This window comes from Octopus bimaculoides, chromosome 2 (assembly GCF_046866305.1).
Source record: "Octopus bimaculoides isolate indiv1 chromosome 2, ASM4686630v1, whole genome shotgun sequence".
NCBI lineage: Eukaryota > Metazoa > Mollusca > Cephalopoda > Octopoda > Octopodidae > Octopus > Octopus bimaculoides.
Genome location: NC_142929.1, coordinates 108,452,450 through 108,461,785, shown reverse-complemented (window position 1 = coordinate 108,461,785; position 9,336 = coordinate 108,452,450).

Here is a 9,336-nt window from a genome sequence, read left to right as displayed (position 1 = left end):
ATATATATATATATATATATATATATATATATATATAAGTTCAAAAAAACAATAACAAAAAAACAACAAAGTGAGGACGTGATATGGATAGTATTATTGGACGCTCAGGAAAGGAAAGAGAGAGTGTATGACGTTTCGGGCGTAGCCCTTACAGAGAGAGAGAGAGAGAGAGAGAGAGAGAGAGAGAGAGAGAGAGAGTTAACGGTTGTAGTAACCGACTAAGGGATAAAATATCCGTATATACTATCAGTATCCGTTACCTGTGTTATCCCCGGGCAATGGTGTGCGGGGACACCATATACGTCGAGCGCAGGTAACAATAGGATAAACAAAAGTTTATCAAGAGCCAATGCAAATAATTAGAAAATGGAGAAAAACATAGATTAACCAGCACATCGATTGGACCACATTTTAAAGCTTGTTTATTGATACAATGCAAGGCATAACAAAGCTAACAGCTGTTTCTAATCAGATTACTAGAATGCAGCCTATACATAAATGCGAGAATAAAATTCTTCATCTTCATAGGGGATTCAAATTAAGGCAACAGATCTTTATCAGAGTGAAAAACAAGAGTATACAATATAAACAAAGGGAAGAAGAGAAAGGAAAGAAAACATGGCTTAGACAAATAGTCTAGAAGCCCAATATGTTAAGTGCACATAATTATTTACTATCCAGGTTTATGTGCGCTTAATATATTGGAAATGATGTTATGTGCACTTAACATATTGGGCTTCTAGACTATTTGTCTTAGCCATGTTTTCTTTTTCCTTTTAACGCGTCGCACAGTCGACACAAAAACATAATAATATAACATGCGAGGGCTCACATGTGAAATGCGAGGAAATACCAGCGAGGAAAGAGAGAGACACAACCGTTAAAGATATATATAGGATAAGTTTATTTAGCGTAGTAAAATGTGCGTCTGTGTGTGCGTGAATGCGGCAATATAAATAATAACACAATATATATGACAGGCCGTCGTGTGAACAAGAGTATGGATACATAAATATGTGTTTGTGTGTGAATGAGAAATACAGAGTATGGAACAAGAGTCTGTAACCTGGACGATAAGCGTCAGAACACAAAGATAGGAAAATACCAGTTCATAGTAGAGTTACACAGTAGATAGAATGTCTGTACATAAGAGGTTGTGGCCGAATAGCAGAGCTGAAGTGTCACATGTCGTGGGAAGAAGTTGAGGCTACGATACTGCGACCGGTTACTTGAATACAGAAGATTCTCGCAGGTTATTTTCGTGGTGGAAACAATCCACACAGACAGTGATGAGAGGAACCGTGGTTTCTGGCTTGTGTAAGTAGTGGCGTCGTGTTGACGTCGTCGCTGGAAACTGATTGGTTAGTGTTTTGAGTGGTCAGAGAGGTCTAAAGTCGAGACCAACTGGCGTGGATAAAACAGGCTTATTCATAGGTAAAAAAAAAAGTGGGGGGCTCCAGAAACAACAGAAAAACACTCTCTCGCGTGACCTTATTAGAAGGCCACGATTGGTCGGTATGTACCCTGGCACGAAACAGAACTAGAGACAAATGCCACGCAAATAAGAGCCAATCAGGGTGATGGACACAGCAGGGTCCAAGGCAGGCCGAAGGCTAGATGTTACCCGCTACGTTCGCATTTAAGAATATATAGCCGAGAGAGAAGCTTCCGCTACATAGTCAACGATCTCATGAGTTGTCTCTTCGTCCAAAGCCTTTCTCCACCCTCTGTCTTTCTGATTCTCTCTCTCTGCCTGTCCCTTTGCTGACCACAGTATTTTTAACAGCCGTGACAGTTAGAAGGACAGACATACTGCAGGAGAGATTGTATCTAAATAGGTAAGTTCCTGTCCATTTGAACTTCGCCTGACATAGCTGAGGTTGTAGGTCAAAGGGAGATGATTTAGCATTTTTTGATAGGACAAAGACAATTTCTTTCGCGCCTATTCCTTCGTGGTGGCTCAGACGAGCGAGAATCCTTAGATTCGGTTTCGAATCTAAGCTTGGAGGAAAGTGTTAGTTTTTACAAATATATACAACTGAGAATCGAAACCATATTTCGAATTCAGTTTTCCCCAAATCTTATTTTAACTATTACAAAGTTCAGAATGAAGAAAAGATTATTAAAAATGTTTTTTGTTTTTTCATAGATGAGTTCCCACCCAACAAAGAGAAGTAGGCTATGTTCGAAATTCTTAACGTTAAAGTAGAAAATGCTTTTGCTAAAAAAAATAGGAGTGGCTGTGTGTTAAGAAGTTTACTTCCCAACCACATGGTTCCGGGTTCAGTCCCAAAGCGTGGCACCTTAGGCAAGTGTCTTTTAATATAGCCTCGGGGTGACCAAAGCCTTGTGAGCGGATTTGGCAGTCGGAAACTGAAAGAAGCCCGTCGTATATGTATATATATATATATATATATATATATACACTTCTCCACATCTGGCTGTACAGCCTTTTTGTTTGTTTATTTCATCGTTTCGTTTTCCTGTCTTGTTTTCCGTCCGCCACTATCCTCCACGAAAAAAATTTAATTTGTGTTCGTGGGAAGAGCCATTTTAACGATGCGTCCTGCCCTAACTCTTCGAAACGCCGGTGTTTTAATGGTGGCAGCTGATGAAGGATGTTCTCTATGTGGCCTGCTTGTTTGTTGTACCTTGTTTATCATTTTGTCCATGCTCTTTTGCAACGTCATGTACCCAGATATGTATCTATATGTACATATAGATGAAGGTGTGTACATACATGTACATATCTATGCATATACTCATATATTGTTTGTATATATATATATATATATATATATATATATATATATATGTGTGTGTGTGTGTCTGTGTTTGTCCCCCACCGCCATCGCTTGACAACTGATGTTGGTGTGTTTACGTTCTCGTCAATTAGCGGTTCGGCAAAAAGTGACCGATAAAATAAGTACTAAGATTACAAAAAAATTAGTCCTGGGGCTCGATTTGTTCGACTAAAGGCGGTGCTCCAGCATGGCTGCAGTCAAATGACTGAAACAAGTAAAAGAGTATATTTTGTGTAAACCAACTGTGAATAAGATCGAGCATAGAAATACCTTTTAATATAAGTAATTTTAGGAATGTTTCTCTTTTTTTTTTTATTGGGCTGCAACAAATATTTACCAGCAGGTTTCATATTTATTTAGTAATCTAAACACAGTTATATTGTTTGTGAAATTCATGCTATTGGCAGGTGTTCATACACTTTTTTCTTCGTTTTCCTCACAATTTTGTCAGTCCTTTGAAATATAAACGACAGAAGGTATGACGTAATTAAGACGCTAAGCTATTCCATGTATTTATTTCTTTATTGCCCACAGGGGGATAAACATAGAGGTTACAAACAAGGACAGACAAAGGGATTAAGTCGATTACATCAACCCCAGTGCGTAACTGGTACTTATATAGTCGACCCCGAAAGGATGAAAGGCAAAGTCAACCTCAGCGGAATTTGAACTCAGAACGTAACAGTAGACGAAATACCGCTAAGCATTTCACCCGGCATGCTAACGATTCTGCCAGCTCGCCGCCTTTCAAGTTATCCCATATATTGATCAATAAATACTCAGTGCTTTACTTATAATGCCAATTCAGTAGAGGAAATAGGCATTTATGAGATGTGCCTTATCTCTGTGAAGTTACTAAGCACTAACTGAAAACATTTGTCCTTAAACCATAGGGGAAAAGGAGACTATTTTTCGCAGCTATAACTAAACACAATGTTTTAACTCTGTGCTCAACATGAAAAACATAAGCGTCAATTATAGAACGACGGAACACAAACCGTCTATCATGTTTTTAGCACACTGACCAAGGGCGCCGGTATATGAATGATGACAAAAATCGAAACTAGATTGTAAATTTTTGTTCTTGCTCGAAGTCTTATCTCTCCTTTACAGTGCTTGCCTAAAAGTATGTTTGCATGTATGCATATGTATATATGCCTGTATGTATGTATGTATGTATGTATGTATGTATGTATGTATGGATGGATGGATGGATGGATGGATGGATGCGTGTGTGTTAGCATGTACATATATATGTATGTGTTTGTATATATGTATTATATATATTGTATATGTGGTATATATATGATATATATATATATATATATATATATATATATATATATATATATATGTATTTAGGAAAGTGGGTTATACATCATTAGATGTACACCTGATTTTCCTATATTAAATTAGAAGTGAACGGAACGCAGAACTCCAAACTGATCAACAACAACAATATTTATTTAAAGAGGTAAAATGGACAGCCTCCAATTGTCCGGTTTCTGAGTAGCCTCCTGTGAGACAGTCTGGTTGCTGAGACGTCTGAATGTAGATGTACTGAAAGATGGAGTAATGGCGACTATGCCTTTTTGGCGCCATATGACGTCACTACATGTATGTATATATATATATATATATATATATATATATATATATATATATATATATATATATACATATATATATATATATATATATATATATATATATATAGATAGATAGATAGATAGATAGATAGATAGATAGATAGATAGATAGATAGATAGATAGATAGATATACACACACGCACATATATATATGGCATATATATATATGGGAGAATGTACGAAAAAACAACAACAGACGAGGACAGGTGGTGTAAATAACAAAAGGATGTATTAGTATGACGCTCAGGAATACGGAAAGTCTTTGACGTTTCGAGCTACGCTCTTCAACAGAAAGAATACGGAGACAAGGAGAAAAACACGGAGAAAAAAAGTTGAATAGTGTTCAGTCAACGGTCAATCATAATAATGGTTAATAATGGCTGACCGGAAGTTAGAAATTCTTTTTTCAGGAGAGCTAAGAAAAGGGGGAGATAACAAACGGTGATCGAAGAACGAGGGGCTGTGTGTGGGAGATAGAATGCTGGTGATCTTGACGTATGTAGTGTGAAAATGGGGAGGGGAGAAAGGAGTTGGTCAGTTGTAGTGTGTGCGTGGTGTGATGCGAGGGTATTGGTGTGATGTGATGTGAGGGTGTTGGGAGGTGGGGAAGGCATGGGTGGAGTGTGGGTTAGGCTGAGGGTGGGTAGAGGTAGGGGTGGGGTATGTGGGTACGGGGTGGGTGGTGGGTGTAAGGAATTGGATGGGGTGGAGTGGGAAGGTAGAGTAGGAGTGTGTTGGGGTGTGGTGGGATGAGCTTATGAGGGGGTGTTGACGATGGAGGGGGAAGGGGAAGGTGGATGTAAGAGAGGGGGAGGGGGTATGGGAGGGGAGAGAAAGAGAGGAAGAGAGGAGAGAGTGTGAGTATAAGAGAGGAGAGAGTGTGGGTATAAGAGAGGGAAGGTGGATGTGAAAGAGGGGGAAGGTGGGTATGGGGGAGAAAGAGAGGAAGAGAAAGAGAGTGAGAGAGAAGAGAGTGAGAGAGAGGGAAAGGAGAGAAAGAGGGAAAGAGAGAAGAGAGTGAGAGAGTAAGGGTGAGAGAGTAAGAGAGTAAGAGTGTAGAGAGTAAGAGTGAGAGAGAGGGAAAGAGAGAAGAGAGTGAGAGTGAGAGAGTAAGGGTGAGAGAGTAAGAGAGAGGAGAGAAAGAGTAGGGGTGGTAAGAGGGAAGGTGGGGGAGAGAGGCTGGAGGAGGGGGTTAGATGAAGAGGGGAGGGGAGTTGAGCCCATGTGGCGCAAAGGAGCGAAGAGAGAAGATTAATCCCTGTTCACGGCGCAAACGGGAGTCCGGATGGCCCCTGTGCATGGACAATCCAAACACGGACAGGTGTTGCTGCAAGGTGTAGCCGGCAGAACGGAAGTGGCGTGACACCGGGGTGTCATTGCCAACGTTGATGTCTCGGAGGTGTTCCGCGAATCGGTCGGCCAGGCGGCGCCCCGTTTGTCCGATGTACAGAGAATGGCAGAGAGAGCAGGAGATACAATAGATGATGTTGGTAGAAGTGCAGGTGAAGGAGTCGGTGATGCGAAAGGGTCGGTGACGGGTGCTGGTGAGGAGGGTGGTGTTGGAGAGGTAAGGGCAAGTGCGGCAGCGTGGGCGGGAGCAAGGGAACGAGCCAGATTGGGAGGTTGGGTTGGGGAAGAAGCTGTGGATCAAGAGGTCCCGTAGGTTTATATATACATACATACATGTATAATATATATATATATATATATATACACACGTATATAATATACATATATACAGACATATATATATTTATGTATATATGTATATATATATTTTTATAATATATATGCATATTTCATGTATATATATAATATATATATATATATATATATATATATATATATATATATATATATATATTCTTTTCTTTTATTCTTTTACTTGTTTCAGTCATTTGACTGCGGTCATGCTGGAGCACCGCCTTATATATATATATATATATATATATATATATATATATATATATATATATATATATATATCAACAACAACTCGTCAAACTCGTTTTTGCTCCCCTTTAATCCCATATTGTGTTTTAATGTGTAAACTTCAGCAACATTTTTCTAGTCCTTTAACATTCAAATTACTTTGTCAAATGTAATACTAATCTATTCACATTGTTTTGAATTAATCAATGCTTTATCTCGGAGCTTTGAGATTCCGATTATTTGATTTTTTTTTAATTTTAAGAATGACATTGTAGGGTAGATATGAAAGACCAGATCAGGCCTATTTGAACATAAAATAGTTAGAATATTTAGGTCGGATAGGACCGGCTTAAATGCTAAGAGGCTAGATTACCACAGCAAACTTGTTTTATAGATATTTTTATTGATAAAGCCCCGTGGCTTTTATTGGTTTTTCCACGTTTAACCTTTCGAAGCGCCTCCCTCTATTGGGAGTCTTATTTGTTATATCTTTCTCTGTTTTCCTCACTGTTTACACGAACGTTTTCTTTTCGGACAAAACCCTTTGTAACATTCGTCCTGTCTTTGTCCTTACATGTTTTTAATTTATATTAGCCCTTGTGGCCAATAAAACCAGAATTAATCATTATTATTATTTACAGAAGGTTTCAAATTTACAGGATATTGGAACTAAGGTCGTGTAACGCTGGTGTCCTTCTCTATTAATGATTAAGTGAAATGAAATAAGACATCAAAACTGATTGAATCGGTTTATTGAAAGCTAATTCTTATTTCACAGCACTTGGTCTATCACCAGATATTAACCGACAACAATAACAAACGATCCTGTCCTGGTTTTCTCCGTCGGCTCACGAATTTTGACCTTCTTTTATAGACTAGCAAGTAGAATATTTAATGACGGCATAAGATCATATCATTAAGGGCGAGCCAACAATGGAACCTGTACGCGATCGCTCGACCTGCCGGAAAAAGCATCAAGCATCCAAAATTCCTTCAAATTACACCCTACGTCTAGAGAATGGAGAAACACATAGAATAATGTAGTCCAAGATACGTAATGGCCGAGAGGAAAATGAACTGGTCATGGTTGCAATGCCTTTGATTATAGATCTTCTCAAACTACGCTAGCAATAGCAACCACCTTTCCCTCATATCACACCCTGTCATCTTTAAAAAGGATGAATACTTATGGTTATGCACGAGAAAGGAATAAGGTGATCATGGCTGGAACGTCTCCAATCACAGACATGGTCAATAAGGACTGACCTGGAGTTAAACAACAACTAATAATCTATTTCGTACACAAGTACATGGGCTTACATTTATAAGCATGCAGACATGTGCTCTACATGTCCAAGCCTTTTCAGATGTTGCCTATGTGAGATAACTTCGTACAACATATGTTTCAGCTTATCTCCTCCGCATTTTTTTGCCTCTGCAAGTATTCTTCTGGCCATGCCTAGTGATTTTCCATTGCTTGTTTGTGTTATGGCTGCGATGACTTCTTTCTGATTTCGGGTTTCATCTAGACATTATTTTAATGGCAGCTGCTGAATATCGTTCGTCAGCCGCAGATTCATCAATCTCTGTCATCCTAGTCAATAGCTCGCTGTAGTGTTCCTTCCATTGAGCCTGTATTTCATTTGGCTGCTTCAAGATCTTATTTCCATCCTTGGCCTTAACAAGACTCTCATGACCCATAGATTCCTTTCAGTGGCTGGTATATTGTCTTAGAATTTCTAGCAAATGGTGCGTTTTGAAGGGCTTGAGCTTTTTCTTCCCACCAGGTATTCTGGATGCCACACAAATACCTTTGGATTTCATCTTTCATCTTTCTTAATGCTTCCACAGCTTTCTCCTTATCGACTGAAGACAAATTTGCAAGAAGTGTCTTTCCTGTAGTCTTTGTTTTTCCTCCAGCAAGATGCAAATTTCCTTATCATTTTCATCGAACCAGTCTTGATGTTTCTGTTTCCTAACGCCCAGAGTTTTCTCAAATCTGTTGTATATATTTTCTTTGAAATCCTTCAAAATATTTACCTGGTTTAAAAGTTAAAGACTGTCAGTTTCTTTTGACTGGAATTTGCCCACATCAAACTTTTTGCGTGTAATTGCTTTGCGCTGAAACTTGGAACGTATTTTAAGCCTGATCTTGGTTCTTGCTAATCAATAATCAGTCCAGCACTTCATATAGATTTGTACTTGATTTTTTGACGAAAGAAAGTGTTGTCGATATCAGATTATATTCATTGCATAAGTGCAGGGGATACAGTTCATTGCTGTTGGTTTTACCAAATCCATATTTTCCCAGACAAAGCCAAATATGCTCAGCTCCTTCTCTAGCATTAGTCATTCATTACATTACATTCCATACATACATACATACATACATACATACATACATACATACATACACATACATACATACGTACGTACATACATCCATCAATGTTTTTACTATGTTGATTCTAACGAAAGGAGTTTTGTTACTTTGTTAGAAACCAGATGTTTCACAGGAAGATGTCAAATAATTAAAACTAAAAGGATAACATACATACGTATACACTACTAACGAGGTTCATTCCAAGTCGGATTGGTCCAAAAATGTTCATTCTTATAAAATACTGATGATTTGCTGAACTACAGAGAGGAATATTCTTACTGGTTACACTAAAAAGGAAAAAAAAAATCAAAGAAAATAAACGAAAAAGGTAAAATGAACAAAATGTGAAAACTGAGAATGCGTGTAAGCAATTGACATAACATAATTAAATCCGTCACCAGACTGTAACAAGAATCAAACACTGAATTTTGTCGAACGAAACAGAGAAATTATTCTATCAGAACGAACATCGACCCAAATAGAATATCATATAATTTTTATATTTTTACCTACGAAACTTGGACCAATAGCAACAGAACTTTCTGTAACTTAGGAGAGATGTATAAG